Raw genomic sequence first — 21319 nt, forward strand, 5'->3', positions numbered from 1 at the left:
CTAATGTGCCATGTAAGATTACTTTAATCAGAAAACATTATATGAACGAAAAATAATAAGAGAAGATGAACTCACGCAAAACTAAATTTGTATTAGATGAAGATATTTTTTGTGTTGTTTGTTACAATAGCAGTCAAATCTCATTAACAATGTAAGATAATCTTCATTTATGATGACTGAACCCTAATCTGTTACCAAAATTATGAGTTTAAAAAATGATTAATATAAGTTTCCAGGAAATAGTTTTCATTGCAGTTTTAGCAATGCCAAAATTTCTTGGCTCAATGTATGTATATTACAGGAAAATTAATACAGCTGACATCCTATGGCACATTACACTATAAAAATCTGGGTGAGATCAATTTTTTATTGTACAGATATAAAACTTGCTCTAAAGCCTTGACTTGGACTTTAAAGATATAGGACAGTATAAGCCATTTTAAAGACGTCTGCTTTTGCTCTGAGTAGAAGGGTGAACTTTTGTAAAATTCTGAGCAGAAGAGAATCTGGTTGGATATATGCTTTAACAGAATCATCCTGATTCCTGTATTGGGCAGAGACACAAGCAATTCAGTAAGAACAGGGTAGTAAGCTTGTGGCTGTCAATGTCATGAGAAATGATCAGATTCTGTATTTACCTGTATTTTTAAACAAGAGTGAAGATTTCTTCACCAATCCTATATAGGGTATGACAAAAAGAAAAAAGTCAGTAATGTCATGGCTCAGCACTAGAACCATGGAGTTGCCATTGACAGAGACAAGTAAGGCCAGGGTGGAGCAGAGTAGTGGGGAGAATGAAGAGTTCATTTTTAGGCTCATGAAGGTTAGATGATTCAGCATTCAGTGTATGTATTGCTCCCAAAGAGCATGTAGCAAGTTTCTGTTGTGAGTGCTGTTTACTGGAGTTAGTTATTTCTCTGGTTCTCTTGCTTCCTGCAACATCATCTATTTCTTAATTTGCCTGGTTGTTCTTTCTTATCCACTGGATTCAGTATCAGTTCAGTCACTCAGTCGTGTCCGACTCTTTGTGACCCCATGGACTGCAGCAGACCAGGCAGCTCTGTCCATCACCAAATCCTGGAGTTTACTCAAACTCATGTCCATTGCATTGGTGATACCATCCAACCATCTCATCCTCTGTTATCTCCTTCTCCTCCTGCCTTCAATCTTTACCTGCATCAGGGTCTTTTCAAAAGAGTTGGTTCTTCACATCAGGTGGCCAAATATTGGAGTTTCAGCTTCAGCATCAGTCCTTCCAATGAATATTCAGGCCTGATTTCCTTTAGGATGGACTGTTTGGATCTCCTTGCAGTCCAAAGGACTCTCAAGAGTCTTCTCCAACACCACAGTTCAAAAGCATCAATTCTTCGGCTCTCAGCTTTCTTTATAGTCCAACACTCATATCCATACATGACTACTGGAGAAACCATAGCTTTGACTAGATGACCTTTGTTGGCAAAGTAATGTCTCTGTTTTTTAATATGCTGTCTAGTTTGGTCATAGCTTTTCTTCCAGGGCCAACCATCTTTTAATTTCATGGCTGCAGTCACCATCTGCAGTGACTTTGGAGCCCAAAATATAAAGTCACTAAATGTTTCTATTGTTTCCCCATCTATTAGCCAAGAAGTGCTGGGACCAGATGGCATGACTTAGTTTTCTGAGTGTTGAGTTTTAAACCAACTTTTTCACTCTCCTCTTTCACTTTCATCAAAATGCTCTTTAGCTCTTCTTTGCTTTCTGCCAAAAGGATGGTGTCATCTGCATATCTGAGGTTATTGATATTTCTCCCAGCAATCTTGATTCCAGCTTGTGCTTCATTCAGCCCAGCATTTTGCATAATGTACTCTGCATATAAGTTAAACAAGCAGGGTAACAATATATATATCATTGACATTCTCCTTTCCCGATTTGGAACCAGTCTGTTGTTCCATGTCCAGTTCTAACTGTTGCTTCTTGACCTACATACAGATTTCTCAGGAGGCAGGTAAGGCAGTCTGGTATTTCCATCTCTTGAAAAATTTTCCAGTTTGTTGTGATCTACACAGGCTAAGGCTTTAGCATAGTCAATAAAGCAGAAGTAAATGTTTTTCTGGAACTTTCTTGCTTTTTCAATGATCCAACAGATGTTGGCAATTTGATGTCTCATTCCTCTGCCTTTTCTAAATACAGCTTGAACATCTAGAAGTTCACGGTTCACGTACTGTTGAAGCCTCACTTGGAGCATTTTGAGCATTACCGTGCTAGCATGTGAGATGAGAGCAATTGTGCAGTAGTTTGAGCATTCTTTGGCATTGCCTTTCATTGGGATTAGAATGAAAACTAACCTTTTCCAGTCCTTTGGCCCTTGCTGTGTTTTCCAAATTTGCTGGCATATTGAGTGCAACACTTTCATAGCATCATCTTTTAGCATTTGAAATCGCCTAACTGGAATTCCATTACCTCCACTAGCTGTGTTTGTGCTGATGCTTCCCAAGGCCTACTTGACTTCACATTCCAGGATGTTTGGCTCTAGGTGAGTGATCACGCCCTCATGATTACCTGGGTCATGAAGATCATTTTGTACAGTTCTTCTATGTATTCTTGCACCTCTTCTTAATATCCTCTGCTTCTGTAAGGGCCATACCATTTCTCTATATTGTTCACTGAGGAAGGCTTTCTTATCTCTCCTTGCTATTCTTTGGAACTCTGCATTCAAATGGGTATGTCTTTCCTTTTCTCCTTTGCCTTTCACCTCTCTTCTTTTCTCAGCTATTTGTAAGGCCTCCTCAGACAACCATTTTGCCTTTTTGCATTTCTCTTTTTTGGGGATGATCTTGACCACTGCCTCCTGCATAATGTCACAAACCTGCATCCATAGTTTTTCTGGCACTCTGTCTATCAGATCTAATCCCTTGAATCTGTTTGTCACTTCCAGTGTATATTCGTAAGGGATTTGACTTAGGTCATACCTGAATGTTCCAGTGGTTTTCCCTATTTTCTTCCATTTAAGTCTGAATCTGAAGTATACAGTATACTTCATACAGTATACAGAATATGATGTATACAGTATAGGGTTCATTATACAAATAGGCAAAGAGGGTTTAAGATCTAGGAAAGTTTTTTCCCCTCACTGGAGCATATTATCATTTGCTTAGGAAAGTAGCTGGGGTCCTCAGCAAACTAGAGTTGCCTTAATACTACCAGTGATTGAATTAGAAGTTACACTTCTTCAATCCTTGCAAGTGCCTTTCACCCTGATTTGGGAGTGTAGACCATAAGGATCTTAATCAGAATCCTGCATGATTTACCAATGTCCCTGGCAAGCCTTGAATCCAACTTGAAATTTTATTTCTGTAAATCTTTCAAAAACTCTTCTTATCAGTTTCTTGGCCTCTCAATTGCCTCTTCCAGTATTGGCAGGTCCTCTAAAGGAAATGTACAGCTAAATAGTAAGTTCACATCTCTAGGTTTTAGTTCTTTTCTTTTGGAATTTGACCCTATAATTGTCTTACTAGTATCTCATCATGATATTTACACACACATGCATATACACACACACAAACACATACACACATACCACATTTCTTAGTACAAGGATTAAACCAAGTTTTCATTGCCATTACCCAAAGCAATTTTAAATCAATATTTTATTCCTATTAAAGACAGTGGAAAGGTAACAGTTTAGAAAGTGTAAAAGCAGAGGTGTTTCTTTCATTCAAAAACATTGTTTTCAACCCTATTCTAGGTGGCAAGATACAGCGAGGAACAGATAGCCACGATGCCCACTCTCCAAGAACTTACATTCTACCAAAGGAAGATGAAATCAGATGTCACCAGGGTGGTAGAGGTGGTGGTGTTTTACTCGCTAAGCTGTGTCTTACTCTTGCGACCCCATGGACTGTAGCCCACCAGGCTCCTCTATCCAGGCAAGTATTCTGGAGTGGGCTGCCACTTCCTTCTCCAGGGGGGTCGTCCCAACCCAGGAATTGAATCTGGGTCTCCTGCACTACAGGTCTTTACCAACTGAGCTATAAGGGAAGCATCACCAGCACTCTGATGGCTTTTAAGAAGGGTCCTGTAATATAGAGTAGGCAGCAGCTTCTTTTCACTGAAAGGTCAGCGAAGTATTGGCTTTGGAGAGGACACTTAGGTTAAGAAATGAAAGACAAGAAGAAACAACTCATACGACAATATTCCTTGAAGTGTTGAGCAGAGCCATATGTGCCTGAAAAATAAGAAGGGGCAAGTGCATCTGTACTCTGCTAATTACCAGAGAGGACTGTAGAAGAATTTGGGGGGTCAAGTAAGGACAAAATCATACAGAGTCTTACAGGTCAAGATAAGAAATCTAATAAATAAAACCGGCCTATCTAGATTTATTTAAGACATCAAACTTCCAACAAAATAATGAAGAGAACAAGAAAGGTAAACTCTTACCTGCTGGAAACTCATCAAAAAGAATGAGAAAGGTTTTATTTTTTAAAATATATCTTTCAACTCAAACATTTCTTTTTCTTCTCCTAGTAACTTCTATATTGATGTGATATTAGGTTAAACCAGTGGGCTTGTGTTGTGTAGTTATGTTTTTTCCTCTGAGATCCAAGTTGAGAGGAAATAAAAGAAGGAGCAAACTACCATCCTGCAGTCTCCAGTGTGTGATACCAATATAGGCAAGATCATCATTGCATTCTAATAGTAAAAAGTTCTGCAAAGAGAAAAATGTACTTTTACATTAGCCATATCTAACAGCCATCCTCCTTTGGCAATCCATGATAAAGCAAGGATTGAATTTTCCATATCCAGCAAATACTACCGTGTTTGTGCTATCAGTGATAATATCGTGTTCCATCAGGGTCCCTGAGGACACGAGAAACTACATTCAAAACTTCCTTATGCTCTCCTTTCTTGTGTACCAGTGTAATTTAAGATTTTATTTTTGAAAAATTGAACCAGGACATTTATTTCATCTTCAAGTAGTATGTGTATGTGAGTATTGTGTGTTCTCTTCCTCCCAAGCAGTCATAGAACATCTCTCAAGTAATTCCATTTTTTGAATTGGTGGTTTTGGAAACAAATGGAAAGAAGAAAAAATGATATTTCATTGTCATGACAGCAGATGGCTTAAGGAAAAAAAGTACATTTTATTAATTAACCACAATGATGGGATCACTCACCTAGACCTGGACATCCTAGAGTATGAGGTCAAGTGGGCCTTAGGAAGTATTACTACAAACAAAGCTAGTGGAGGTGATGGAATTCCAGCTAACCTATTTAAAATCCTAAAAGTTTCTGCTGCTAAAGTGTTATATTCAATATGTCAGCAAATATGGAAAACCTTGCAGTGGCCACAGGACTGGAAAAGGTGACTTTTCAGTCCAATTCCTAAGAAGAGCAATGCCAAAGAATGTTCAAGCTATCATACAATTGCAATCATTTCACATGCTAGCAAGGTTAATGCTCAAAAATCCTTCAAGCTAGGCTCAGCAGTACATGATCCAAGAACTTCCAGGTTCCAAACAAGCTGGGTTTCAAAGAGGCAGAGGAACCAGAGATCAAATTGCCAGCATTTGTGGATCATAGCTAGGGAGTTCAAGAAAAAAATTTACTGCTTCTTCATTGACTACATTAAAGCCTTTGACTGTGTGGATCACAACAAACTGTGGAAAAATTCTTAAAGAGATGGGAATACCAGACTACCTTACCTGTCTCCAGAGAAACCTGTATTCAGGCCAACAAGCAACAGTTTGAACCAGACGTGGACCAAAAGGGACTGGCTCAAAACTGTGAAAGGAGTACGTCAGTCTATATATTGTCACCCTGCTTACTTAACTTCTGTGCAGAGTACATCATGTGAAATCCTGGGCTGGCTGAATCACAAGCTGGAATCAAGACTGCCAGGAGAAATATCAATAACCTCAGATATGCAGATGATACCACTCTAATGGCAAAAAGTGAAGAAGAACTAAAGAGCCTCTTGATGAGGGAGATAGAGGAGAGTGAAACAGCTGACTTGAAACTCAACATTCAAAAAACTAAGATCATAGCATTTGGTCCCATCACTTCATGGCAAATAGAAGGGGAAAAAGTGGAAGTAGTGACAGATTTTATTTTCTAGGGCTCCAAAACCACTGCAGATGGTGACTGCAACCATGAAATTAAAAGATGCTTGCTCCTTGGAAGGAAAGCTATGACAAACTTAGACAGTACATTAGATAGCAGAGGCATCACTTTACCGACAAATGCCCAAACACTCAAAACTATAATTTTTCCAGTAGTCATGTACGTATGTGAGAGTTGGACCATAAGGAATGCTGAGCACTGAAGAATTGACACTTTTGAATTGTGGGGCTGGAGAAGACTCTTAAGAGTCCCTTGGACTGCAAGGAGATCAAGCCAGTCAGTCCTAAATAAACTCCTGAATAGGAAATCAACCTTGGAAGGACTGATGCTAAAGTGGAAGCTCCAATTCTTTGGCCACCTGATGCAAAGAGCTGACTCGCTGGAAAAGACTTTGATGCTGGTAAAGATTGAAGGCAAAAGGAGATGGGGGTGGCAAAGGATGAGATGGCTAGATAGCATCACCAACTCAATGGACATGAATTTGAGTAAACTCCGGGAGATAGTGGACAGAGAAGTCTGGCATGCTGCAGCCCATGGGGTCACAAAGAGTAGGACACAAGTTAGAAACTGAACAACAACACAGTTGCAGCATGACAAGTTTAATGAAATAACTAAGGCCAAGCTGCAGGTCTAGAAAGATGGACGGTCCAGGAGTCCAGCTGAAGAACCTTGACCTGTCCAGGGCCTGGTTGAGATTTGCTGCCATCTACTGACAGCTTTCTGTTATGGCCTAAATATCAATGATGATTGGTGGGTTTTTGAATATTTCCTGCTTAATGTGAGATCACTAAGCACAAGGAGATCCAACCAGTCCATCCTAAAGGAAATCATTCCTGAATATTCACTGGAAGGACTGATGCTGAAGCGGAAACTCCAGTACTTTGGCCACTTGATGCGAAGAACCAACTCATTGGAAAAGGCCCTGATGCTGGGAAAGATTGAAGGCAGGAGGAGAAGAGGATAACAGAGGAAGAGATGGTTGGTTGGCATCACCGACTCGATGGACATAAGTTTGATAAAGCTCCGGGATTTGGTGAGGGACAGGGAAGCCTGGCATGCAGCAGTCCACGGGGTCGCAAAGAGTCGGACACGACTGAGCTACTGAACTGGAACTGCTTGATGTGAAACTGAGAGTCCTAGAGGGCTCTCCTCCTCCCTTAACAAAGTAGATTTGGAAATCATACTAATCATATTGAGCAATAATTATGTATCTATCAGTTTCACTTCTATAAATCCCTTGTAAACAGTGCATTTTTAAGTTCTCAGTGCCTCAGTTTAGTTCAGTGCAGTTGTGTCCCACTCTTTGTGACCCCATGAACTGCAGCACGCTGGGCTTCCCTGTCCATCACCAATTCCTGGAGCTTGTTCAAACTCATGTCCATCGAGCTGGTGCCTAGTGGCTTTATTTATTGTATTATAATAAGTTGCTCACACACCTGTCTCTCTAACTAGACACCTCTGAGTGGTTGAGCGAGTCTTCTGTCATAGTAATATAAAGAATAACATCTATTGAATGTTTTCTATGTAACAGACGCTGTTACAAATTCTTTATATACTTTTTCCCGTTTAATATCATCACAAAGCAGGCATAATTCTAGTCTTTTACTTTAAAAAGCAGACACAGATATAGCAGGCAATGCTCTTGCTACCAGAAGAGTCCTGAACTTGGTTTGAAGCTCTGCTGTCTACATTGAAATTCGTATTTATATCTTGGAACATGAAGTGAGACAAGGGTGCATGACAGTGAGCAGTGGGGACAGGTCTGGGGATACAAGTACAAGTACAAGTTAGCTTAGGATCATGGGCCCAACAGGCCTGGTAACCCATCTCATAGGATCCAGACTCATGACGCTTGGGTATATAGGATCTAATGAATTGTGAGCTCCTTAAAACAGAATATTCCTTAAAAGAAGATACTTAAAACAGCAGAAATGCTGACCTGCTGGCCTTGAAGAAGCAATAAGCACTTTTTGAGCCACCAATGGAGAGGACAGCATATAGAGACTAAGGGCCTCAGTCCTAAAAACTGAATTCTGCCAATTACTTGAATGAACTTATAAGAGGATACTGAGCTTCAGATGAGAATGCAATACTGGGCAAAATCTTCGTTGCAGCCTTCCAATCATGGTTCAGATGGTAAAGCGTCTGCCTACAATGCGGGAGACCCAGGTTCAATCCCTGGGTTGGGAAGATCTCCTGGATAAGGAAATGGCAACCCACTCCAGTATTCTTGCCTGGAAAATCCCATGGATGGAGGAGCCTAGAAGGTTACAGTCCATGGAGTCGCAAAGAGTCGGATACGACTGAGCAACTTATGACTATTATGACTATCCCATATAAACCATAAGATAATAAATATGTGCTATTTTAAGCACTATTTGAGATAATTTGTTATATAGCAATAGGAAACTAATACTATAGTTAGGAAATATGCTAAAACATGACTATAGTGAGATCATTATAAAAATGTTATTGCCCACAGTTTTTATATAGAACCTAAAATCTAAATGTTTAAATATTTATTTTCAGTTACTTATGATGTTTACACAAATATAAACACACACTTACGTACATATATTTGTATACCTGAGAAACCCTAAAGTGAAAATGTGTTACCTTCAAATAACAGCCGTTAAGTCACAACATCCAACATAGCTTGGCTCCAGGTGAGGATTATCCCAGAATTCCTGAATATTACAACTTGTAGGCGCTTGCCTATTTTAAAACCATGCCTGTAGCAGTATATTCCCTGCTCTATCTTAGGTCACATGGCAAGAATTCAAGATGAGATGTAACACCACGATTCTGTGTAAATAGCAGGTGAGCTGTTGAAGATTTTTCAATTTAGATGGATAAGAAGATTTCAGAAGTCTAGATGGATGAGAACAATAAAACCCAGGAATAATTTGATGCAGTATGCATGAGTAGAGAATAATTTACTATGACAGAAAGAATATAATTATTCACAGGAATTTTAAAAATCATCAAACAGGATGGATCAGAAAGTTTAATCTGTTATCTTAGGCTCCTCATCTGCTCTAAGGGGGACGGGAGGTTCTGGCCGTCATTGACTCAACAGAGAAGCCAGTGCGCTGGAGCCAGAGTTCTCTCCACGTGGAGTGGGTCTAGTCAGGAGTCCTATGAAAATATGATACTCCTTTATGATGCTGCAAGCTGACTCACATTGCTGTTACCATGTGGGGCCTTCACGAAGCATAAATTCCACAGAAATACCTGCATATACTCACAAGATTTAACTGCATAAGGGATAATTTGGCTTTATGGATTGTCAAGCACAGAAGAAATATATATTCAATAACAATAATGCTAACAATAGCTAACATTTATTAGACATAGAGTCTGTCCTAGGTGATGTTCTTAATTGATCTCAATTCTTATAGTAGTCTTATACAATAGAGACATAGTATCTCCATTTTGCATATGAGGAACTAAGGAGAGGTTAAATAACTTGCCAAATGAAGTCTCAGAGTTAGGATTTATCCCCCAAAAGATACTCTCTGGTCCCCAAGATCTTAGTTTTCAAGAATATATCTAAATATGAGCAGAGATAACCAGGGCAGGTAGGACAATACCTAGCATAACCAATCGCATTTCCCTGACTTTCAATCACATGTAGTTAATTGACTCTTTTAAAAAATAAACATTTAACACTGTAACAATTTTAGAGTTATACATTATGTATAATAATTTTAGATTTATAGAAAAGTTGCAAACATAATACATGGAATTCACCCAGGCCCTTTACCTATTTCCCCTAATACTAACCTTGTTACCCTGCTTATTTAACTTATATGCAGAGTACATCATGAGAAACGCTGGACTGGAAGAAGCACAAGCTGGAATCAAGATTGCTGGGAGAAATATCAATAACCTCAGAAATGTAGATGACACCACCCTCATGGCAGAAAGCAAAGAGGAACTAAGAGACTCTTGATGAAGGTGAAACAGAAGAGTGAAAAGCTGGCTTATAACTCAATATTAAAAAAAACTAAGATCATGACATCCGGTCCCATCACTTCATGACAAATAGATGGAAAAATGATGGATACAGTGACAGATATTTTCTTGGGCTCCAAAATCACTGTAGATGGTAACTGCAGCCAAGAAATTAAAAGATGCTTGCTCTTTGGAAGAAAAGCTGTGATAAACCTGGACAGCATATTAAAAAGCAGAGACATTGACAACAAAGATTCATATAGTCAAAGTTATGGTTTTTCCAGTAGTCATGTAGAGATGTAAGTTCGACCATAAAGAAGGCTGAGTGACAAAGAATTGATAATTTTAAACTGTGGTGTTGGAGAAGATTTAGATGGCTGAGAAGATTTTGGAAGTCTAGATAGATGAGAACAATAAAACCCAGGAATAATTTGATGCAGTATGCATGAGTAGAGAATAATTTACCATGACAGAAAGAATATAATTATTCACAGGAATTTTTAAAAATCATCAAACAGGATGGATCAGAAAGTTTAATCTGTTATCTTAGGCTCCTCATCTGCTCTGAAGTGAGACGGAGAGTCCCTTGGACGGCAACGAGATCAAGCCAGTCCATCCTAAAGGAAATCAATCCTGAATATTCATTGAAAGTACTGATGCTGAAGCTGAAGCTCCAATACTTTGTCCACCTGAGGCAAAGTGACTAATGAGTCAGCTCATTAGAAAAGACCTTGATGCTGGGAAAGATTGAAGGCAGGAAGAGAAGAGGACAACAGAGGATGAGGTGGTGGAATGGCATCACTGACTCAATGGACATGAGTTTGAGCAAGCTCAGGGACATGGTGAAGGACAGGGAAGTTTGGCATGCTGCAGTCCATGGGATCACAAAGAGCTGGACTCGACTGAGCGACTGAACAACAATCTAATATTAACATCTTGCCTTCCCTTGGTACAGGAAATTACCATTGAAACATCATTATTAACTAAATTATAGGCTGTATCAGATTTTTTAAAAACACTTTATATTTCAGAGAAGTATTAGATTCACAGAAAAATGGAGCAGAAGGTATAAAGACTTCCCAGATCCCCTGCACCTAAACAGGCACAGTCTGGCTATCACGTGGTTTATTTGTAATAATTGATTAACATACACTGACACTTCATTATCACTCAAAGTCCATAGCGTACACTGGGATCCACTTGGGGTGCACATTCAATGGGTTTTGCAAATGTATGACAGCATGTGTCTACCATACAGAGTATCCTACAGAGTTTGACTGTCCTAAATATCCTCTGTGCTCTGCCTCCCTCCCTCATCTTTCCCTCCTCAGTCTCACTTGGCAACCACAGATCCTTACCCTCTTCCCATAGTTTTTTTCTTTTCTAGAATGCCAAATAGCTGGAGTCATACAGTATATAGTATTTATAAACTGGCTTCTTTAGCTTAGTAGTAGGTATTTAAATTTTCTATGGGTCTTTTCATGACTCCATAGCTCATTTCTTTTTACCACTAAGTACTATTCTATTACCTAGCATGCACCACAGTTAATTTTATTGAAGGGCATCTTGGTTACTTGCAAGTTTTGGCAATTATGAATAAAGCTGCTGGAAACATCTGTGTGAGGGTTTTTATGTCCACACATCTTTTCATATGCTTATTTGTCATCTGTATATCTTCTTTGGTGAAGTGTCTGTTCAGGTCTCTTGCCCATTTTTAACTGGGTTATTTGTTCTCTTATAATTGAGTTTTAAGATTTCTTTGTACCCTGGTGGCTCAGCCGGTAAAGCATCTGTCTACAATGCAGGAGACCCGGGTTCAATCCCTGAGTCGGGACGATCTCCTGGAGAAGGAAATGGCAACCCACTCTGGGATTCTTGCCTGGAAAATCCCAGGGACGGGGGAGGCTGGTAGGTTACAGTCCATGGGGTCGCAAAGAGTCAGACATGACTGAGCCACTTCATTCACTCACTCACTTGTATAGTTTGGATAACAGACATTTATCAGATACGTCTTTTTAAAATATTTTCTGTCTGTGGCTTGTCTTCTGATTCTGTTGACAGTATCTTTCAGAGAGAAAAAGTTTTTCCTTTTAATGAAGTCTGGCTTACTAATTCTTTCTTTTATATGTCATGCCTTTGGTGTTGTTTTTAGAGTCCTTACCAAATACAAAGTCATCTAGATTTTTCCCTGTTCCCTGTTATCTTCTAAACATTTTACAGTTTTAAGATCCACTTTGACTTAATTTTTCTGAAGGCTGTAAAGTCTGTGTCTAAGTTCATTGTTTTTGCATGTGGATGTCCAGTTGTTTCAGCATCATTTGTTGAAAGGACAGTCTTCTCCATTGTGTTGTCTTTGCTCCTTTATTAATTGGCTATATTTATATGGGTCTATTGCTAAGCTCTCTATTAGAGACAAAAATATATATATACATATGTATATATACACACACACACACATGCCATTGGGCATTCTATAAGAAAGATTTGTCCTATATCCCCATTCATGCATTTAATCAATATTTCATTTATATAAATATATATTATTATCTATTTATTTATCTAATACTGCTTGGCTGATTTTGTTGCTAAAACCAGCCTAGTTTTGATCATCCAGAGCATTTTTAATTTGGCTCCTGTGTTACATTATACACCTCATCCTTTTTTTTTTTTTAAGCTTTCCTCACTCTCTGGCTCTATACACATGATATACCTTAGTGCTACAGGCAGCCACATCTTCAAGGAGCGCTGGTTTCTTTCACTGGAAAATGGTATCTATTGTCCTGTGAGCATCGATAACTTATTTTTTCAGAGGTCATTCAAGCTCAACAACTCTGAAGCCAATTTAATTCCCAAACCCTGCCCCTGTAACATGGCTAGTAAATTCTGTTCCTTTCTATTCTGAAACAGTAAACAATATGCATATCTTTCTGTTGCCCAAATCAAAAAAAAAAAAATTTCCAGAGTGAAAAATACAGTAGTGCTCTTATGGCCAACCAGCAGAAAACAATTTCTTGAGGACATGGGCTTGGAGCATGAGACTACTGTATATGTGTGAATGTGTGAATATGAGACAGTGTGTATGTGTGTGTATAAAACCTGTCACCAAAATGAAAGGTTAATAGAAGTAGATTAAATGGTTGGTCAACCCTCCATGCTTAAGACAGTTTATGTCAGTAAATAAGTGATGAATGTAATATTTTATCTTCAAAGTATCCAAACAGAACAACTAAAGACCAATATAAAATTGAGCATCTAAACACACATTATGCATCAAATTATGGAAAAACAGAACTATGAACATATGTTTCCTTTTCTTAAATTACAATACAGTTTAAAGGTAAGAAAAACATACTTAAATTGACAGCAAATAACAGTATGAAATGTAATTAGATGCAAGCATGATGACTCTAAAAGCTCTAGGAAGTGAGTGGAAAGATATTTCCAAGCTTTGCTCAAAAAATTTTATAGTGATCTTGTAACTTACATGTGTCTGGAAGAGATATAGAGTAAAGGGGGGAAGGTAATATGTTTTATATGAAAACAAAAGCATACTGAAAGGTAGAGAGAGAAAGGTTTAAACACAGCAGGTTTATAAAAATCATAAAATTTATCTGAAACAGACTTTACAAAGCTTGCTGAGATCAAAGTAACACTAATATCTGTAAGTATAAATTTCAGTGTACTTTAAAGACATTGCTTACTTGCTTGGGATTCCAGTATCAAACTCTTCTAATTACTAACTCTAAATGATCATTTAATATAGCTAAGCATGATATTTTACATCTGCAAGACTGCAATAAATCTTTTTCCTGTTATTCTTGCAAGGTCACCTGTAAGAGTTATATAAGACTACATATAAAAAATTGTACTGTATGCCATAATTATAATTTAAGTATAAGCATAATTATAATTATACTACTAAGGTAAGCTATTGCTTATTAATTCTAACTTGTCTTTTCATATACACATATTAAATGCTTCATATAGGTAAATCAAAATTATGTAGAAAGGTACAATTAAAAAGTAATAGAATATTTTATGACGTGCAAGTGCAGTAGTAATCGGTGTTCTGGCTTCATATTCCTTGCTCATGGGATATTTTCCACCTCTAATTCTAAAGCTGGATTCACTGCAGCCTACAAAAGTGCTCTTGCAAGTGAATTTTAATAATAAAGATTAAATACTCCTCAGGTAAAAACCCTTTTGAGTTGCTCTAAAATTATCACAGAAAAATTTGTGAAAACATGTTTGAAATTAATATGCCTTTAAAAAGTAATTCAACATAATTATGTCTAATATTCACTGCATTTTAGTTCCCTGAAATGCAGAGATTTTCATTTGATAATTTAAAACTGTGACAGCAGCTTTAATTTCAGTCTGCTAAAAATTATGATTATATCATTCCAACTGCTCTTCCTCTTTCATCTCAAAAAACAGTTTATCCAGAATTTGAATATGTTTTAGTGGTAGTTTTTGTGTACAGTTTTTATATTAATGAATTAAAATTATCTATCATGTTAGCCAATTTCTCTTATCTTAGTAAAACTTTGCTGCCATTTACTCCAAGTAATCTAAGTGCTCAACATGATTGTGTAATTTTCTTCTCTTATCCAGAGTAGAACAATCAATCTGTGTGAATCAAAAATGGTCTATTCCATCATATATAACTTAAATTTCCTCTGAAGTGAGTTCATAGACTATTCATTTTCCTCTGAAAAAGTGGTTTTGAGAGCTACTGTCTCCAACTTCCAATCATTTTTTCTTTACCCTTTGCAGTTATTCTTTCAAACGTTCATTTCTCTGTTATCTTCATTATTCCCTCATTTTTTGTACATATATCATCTAACTTTATCTATCTGAAGGTAAATTTTTATACAGGAAGAAAAAATTCTCAAAAATTATTTTATTAAAGCACATGTCAGAATTTCATATGGTATGAGATTGGGGTATTGGAGGGAGGCTCAAGAAGGAGGGGATATATGTACTTGTATAGCTGATCCACTTAGTTGTGAAGCAGAAACGAATACAGCATTGTAAGGCAGTGATACTCCAATAAAAAATGTCATATGGCACAATTCTAGTGTCTTAAGTAAACCTTATATAGTTGGTATATCTTATATTCACTAATCTCACCCTATTTAATGACAAACTATGTCCCATAAATATTCCATAGGTCCTTGACAACTGATGTGATAATGATGTTAAATAAATGAGGCAAAAAATGTAAGTAAATACATTATGGGTATTATCATAATTTAGGACATTTTAAGTCATAGTTGTCAGCCAGAAACAATTTCACCCCTCAAGGGATGGATATTGGAGACATTTTTTCTTGTTACAACTGAAGCAGTACGACCAGCATTTAGGGAAGCTGCTACACAGTCTGCAATGCAGAGGAGAATATTCCACCATGAAGAATTATCAGATCTAAAATATGAATAATAATATCAAAATTCCAAACCTCGATGTAAAAGGAAGATACGATTCTTATAATCTGTCAATTGGCTATTTTTCTCTTGATGGCAAGGGAGTCCTACATTTGAGTTTTAGTTCCAATCGCTCATTTACAGGTTAGCCCAAGTTGAGGCGTGCAGTTTTCCACTTAGTCACATCATCCACTCTGTGAAGCGTATGTAACAAGAAAGCTGCCTATTACCTAATGGCGTGGATCACTCTAAAAGTGTCTACAAAGCAAAGAGGATGGGGAACAATTACGCTCATCACAACACTAATAACTGATGGTCATTATTGCTTTAAAACCATGCTAGTGGACAGTACTCTTGCCTGGAAAATCCCACGGATGGAGGAGCCTGGTAGGCTGCAGTCCATGGAGTCGCTACAAGTCGGACACGACTGAGAGACTTCACTTTCACTTTTCACTTTCATGCATTGGAGGAGGAAATGGCAACCCACTCCAGTGTTCTTGCCTGGAGAATCCCAGGGATTGGGGAGCCTGGTGGGCTGCCGTCTATGGGGTCGCACAGAGTTGGACACAACTGAAGCGACTTAGCAGCAGCAGCAGCAGCAGTGGACAGAAAGTGGAGATGAGAATATTCTATATAATTTACACATAAATGTAGTACTTAGCACCCAATACATTCTGTTGCAATTTTAGTGACCAAAAAAAAAAAAAGAGGGATGATTATTTTCCTCTTACTATGTTTAAATAAACTATCTTTTTTCTGTTTCCAAGGGAAAATCTTAGTGAAAACTGATCTGCCATACTAATCCAAGAGAATATCATTGTTACAGATACTATATCATTATGTCATATACTTACTACCCTTACTTTATTAACTACAGACTTTGAATTATATGTGCTCACAAGTGGTAAAAATAACCATCACCACTCATGGTTTGGATTAATAAAGTCTATTAGATGTATTAGCTAATTTGGACAAATTCATGGATAGTGTATGAAAGTCTCCACAGCACAATAAGATTTCGTCAAACCTAAATTGATAATATTTTGGTAGATTTACAGGGATTACATTTATAACTATTCTACTCTTTGCTTCACTTCTAGAAATGTTTAAAAGTCTTGATAATCTGTACCACCATGGGCAAAACAATTAGAAAATTTGCTTTCCTGAACTGAGAAGATCTTGCCTGACTTTTCTCCCCTAAATTATTTCCTTTAGCCTAGAAGAAAACCGTTTCTCATATTATGCTTGTTTGAATCAACATAGTGATTAAGAGTGTTACTTCTGGAAACAAATATGATGCTTAAATCAAATTTTTGTCATTTATTTCTAAATTCAATATTTTTGGTAAGTTACATAATGTATATATCTTTGTTGTTGTTCAGTTTGCTAAGACCTGTCCCACTCTTTGCAGCTCCATGAATTGCAGCACGCCAGAGTTCCCTGTCCTTCACTATCTCCCAGAGTTTGCTCCAACTCATTCCATTGAGTCGGTGATGCCATTCAACCATCTTATCCTCTGTCAACCCCTTTACCCTCTGCCCTCAATCTTTCCTAGCATCAGGATTTTTTCCAATCTTTAGTATGTCACTAATAATGTAGCAACAACAATAGTAACAGTAGTAATAATAGCAATACCGTGTTGGTTTTGCGAAGATTAAAGAGCACATATTTTATTCCTGATACATATTATGTGTTGGATAAATTTAATTATAATTAATTTTGAAAAGTCTGTGTCATACAGAAAATTTTGTCCAGATTTCTCTTCCAGTGTAGCCAGTGAACTTACTTATTATCTTTATATGTAAGTCTAAAAGCAAACTAGACTCAGTATGTTAAATCAAACTCTTTCCCCTTCAAAACTTGCTTTTCTTCCTCTCATGTTCCCTATGTAGTGAAGATGTCCATACAGTTTGTTCCACTCAGAAATGTTGGAGTCATACTAGCCCCTATTTTCACAATTATTTTCCATATACAGTGAATCACTAAGGGTTTTCTAATCTATTGGGTTGATCAAAAAGATCTTGAACCAAAATTTTGGCCAACCCAATACTTCTTTGTCCATTTCTTTATATTTCAACTGGAACATCTTTATTTTAGGCCATCATCATCTCTTTAAAGGAGAATGATAGCAACAATCCCTAAGTCATATCTTGCTCCTCTTCACCTTCTAATTTTCTCACTAATCTGTTTTTCCATGTGGAAACCAGAGTGATTTCCCAAAATTAATATCACATCATATATTTTCCCTGCTTAAAGGCTTTTAATGGCTCCCATTGATCTTAAGTTGAAATTCATAATCAGTTCAGTTCAGTCGCTCAGTCACGTCTTACTCTTTGTGACCCATGGACTGCAGCACGCCAGGCTTCCCTGTCCATCCCAGAGCCTACTCAAATTCATGTCCATTGTATCAGTGATGTCATCAAACCATCTCATCCTCTGTCGTCCCCTTTCCCTCCTGCCTTCAATCTTTCCCAGCATCAAGGTCTTTTCCAATGAGTCGGTTCTTCTCATCAGGTGGCGAAAGTATTGGAGCTTCAGTTTCAGCATCAGTTCTTTCAGTGAACATTCAAGACTGATTTCCTTTAGGATGGACTGGTTGGATCTCCCTGCTGTCCAAGGGACTCTCAAGAGTCTTCTGCAACACCACAGTTCAAAAATATCCATTCTTTGGTGCTCAGCTTTCTTTATAGTCCAACTCTCACATCCATACATGACTTCTGGAAAAACCATAGCTTTTGTCTCTGCTTTTTAATAAGCTGTCTAGGTTGGTCATAGCTTTTCTTCCAAGGAGCAAGCGTCTTTTAATTTCATGGCTACAGTCACCATCTGCAGTGATTTTGGATTCCCCAAAAATAAAGTCTGCACTGTTTCCATTATTTCCCCATCTATTTGCCAGGAAGTGATGGGACTGGATGCCATGATCTTAGTTTTCTGGATGTTGAATTTTAAGCCAAGTTTTTCACACATCTCTTTCACTTTTATCAAGAGGCTCTTTAGTTCTTCTTCAGAATACCAGACCAGCTGACCTCTATTCCTGAGAAATCTGTATGCAGGTCAAGAAGCAACAGTTAGAACTGGACATGGAACAACAGACTGGATCCAAATCAGGAAAGGAGTACATCAAGGCTGTATATTGTCACCGTGATTATTTAACTTATATGCAGAGTACATCATGAGAAATGCTGGGCTGGATGAAGCACAAGCTGGAATCAAGATTACCAGGAGAAATTTCAATAACCTCAGATACGCAGATGACATCACCTTTATGGCAGAAAGTGAAATCCATAATACTTTACCTAAGTTACAAGTTGGTCTAAATTAAAATTTTAGAGGCACTAAAAATGCCTTATGTTCTTTCACAAAACACTCTGTAAAATAAATACCATACAAAATGAAAATGTAGGAATTAGAATGACTCTTAAGATCCTAGTAGCAGGAAATACCGGAAAGTCTCACTGAAACAAAATGCTTGATCCTGAATCTACATTTGGCTCAATGATTGTATTTCCAGGAGACAGAATCTGACCATACCTTGGTTAGAGAAAGTTATCGTTTGGCAGTGCCATTCAGCTACACAGTCTTGGAAAAGATGTTCCATCAATACTGCATGTAAAGAAAAATCAGTCTTCTGTTACTAGAATCAGGAGTAGTGTTAATACTAGGTAAAAAACAAAATGACAGGATATACCTTACAATAAAAAAAAAAAAGGGAGTCAGAAAGTCATTTTAAATGGAAAACTAGTACCTAAAAATTAGACTATAGCTGCCTACAGAGCATCTTTTTTTTTTATCATATTGAAAAACAACTTAGCCATGATTGTCTTACTCAACTCTCATGAGTTAATTAACTTGGTTTCAATATTATTTTTGAACATTAAATATAGATGGCATCTTTCATAGAGTGTACTGAGTATAATATGCCCATCTCTCAGTTTAATAAGAAAAGAGAAAACTATTATTTTATTTATCAGCATTTTCTCAAAAACTAAAGAAGACAAGGACTGGATTGGTACTTAACACGTAATGATAAATACTAGCTAGATGTGAAAAGTGAAATTATCCAAACCCCAAACATTTCTGTGAGAAAGAGGTTAACACGGCACATTAGTGGCACGACAGATGCGGGATCTCTAACGGTGAAAAGATACGAAGGGAAAGCACAAAGAAACGGGCGTTAATAATCCCAACGTTACTCACCACCTAGTATTTCTCTCTTTTTTCACTCATTGAGTACTACTTGTTCTCCAAGCTATGACTCATCTCACATTAAGTGACTGTCCTATAAGCAGTTAAGCTTGAACTTTCTGAAAAATGTATATTCATCTCTGAATGAGGATATGAGGCAGCATTCTCTGACCACTTGGGCATTATCACAATTATCTGACCCCCTTGCCAATAGGGTATTACATATTTCGATCTTTTTTTTTTTTTAATTCATGTGTGCCAAGTTCCTGAAGCATCCCCAGAGAACTCACATACAGCTCCAGCTGGGGTTTTCACTATTGTTGACCTTTCCCAGACAAATTACCCTATATTTTGTACTGTCTTATCACAATGATTTCACAAGACTGTCTCCTGTGCAAAAGTTTCCCTCCTTGGAGAAAAAGACAATCATTTAAAATATTTAGGTAAAAATCAAACATTTTGTAATCTTTCAAATCACCGAAACTACACTTATTAAAAAAATAACTAACAATATTGAATGACTTTCAGTTTCTAAGACTGAAAGAGTCAACTTACCTTTGTATGTTTATTTAGCTTCTGTTTTAAGGAAAATTAAATTATCTTTACAAAGCACAACACTGTCACCTGTCAATTGTATACATAATATATTCACCCAATAAAAGATGAGAAACTGGTCATTTCACTGTGACTACTTCCTACATTGGAGAAGGCGATGGCACCCCACTCCAATACTCTTGCCTGGAAAATCCCATGGACGGAGGAGCCTGGTAGGCTGCAGTCCATGGGGTCACTAAGAGTCGGACACGACTGAGCGACTTCCCTTTCACTTTTCACTTTCATGCATTGGAGAAGGAAATGGCAAGCCACTCCAGTGTTCTTGCCTGGAGAATCCCAGGGACAGGGGAGCCTGGTGGGCTGCTGTCTATGGGGTCACACAGAGTCGGACACGACTGAAGCGACTTAGCAGCAGCAGCAGCACCTCCTACATGGTATTCACTGTCTACTTCTACAGCTTATAGTTCAGCTTACTTACTTCCAGTTAATTTACAGTTTAAATTCAGTAAATCACTGGACAATTGTTAAACATTTAAAGCAAACTAACATTATTATACTTTTCTGTGTAGATTAGGTTATACTTCAAACCACATTATATAAAATCACACTGTGTCTCCTAATGTCTTTGCCATCTATGTTGCCTTTCCTGGTCCTTTATTTTTATTAGCATCTGCCAATAAAAGATGCATCTGCCAATAAAATCCAATCCAGTTTGATTTTTAGATTTTCACCCAAAAAATCAATATCTTATCCCAGTTATCAATGTCATATACTTCTAAAAGTATTTTTAGAGGCTGTTTTTCTTCCCCTTGACTTAAGTACAATAATACTTTTACTCAATAATTTTGATGATATAAGTGATATGGTGCAGAAATACCTCAATTGATGAAGGATCTTTCCTAAGTGTTATATTTGAGTAATTCCTTTATAATCCTTTGATTTTTATGTACCAGGTAGAATTTTCATATTTACTTCTGATGTGTTATTAATCATTCCTTGATATTTTTATATGACTCCAATACTCGTTATGTGTCTTACAAAGCCAAAAGTGAAAGAATGTCACTATGATCTTTCTTTAAATACTTTCCAGAATGCCC

The 21319-nt window shown here is 37.5% G+C and overlaps 1 long non-coding RNA gene across 1 annotated transcript in view; it reads right to left on the reverse strand.

Moving 5' to 3' along the window:
* The window catches only part of LOC129655691 (uncharacterized), an 81568-nt gene extending 61720 nt beyond the window's left edge, over positions 1-19848 (reverse strand). The window contains exon 1 of the long non-coding RNA XR_008716085.1: positions 19680-19848. This is a non-coding gene — a long non-coding RNA (uncharacterized LOC129655691). The remainder of the gene's footprint in view (positions 1-19679) is intronic.
* Positions 19849-21319: the final 1471 nt, after the last annotated feature.

Source organism: Bubalus kerabau, chromosome 1 (assembly GCF_029407905.1).
Source record: "Bubalus kerabau isolate K-KA32 ecotype Philippines breed swamp buffalo chromosome 1, PCC_UOA_SB_1v2, whole genome shotgun sequence".
In the NCBI taxonomy this organism is placed as follows: domain Eukaryota; kingdom Metazoa; phylum Chordata; class Mammalia; order Artiodactyla; family Bovidae; genus Bubalus; species Bubalus kerabau.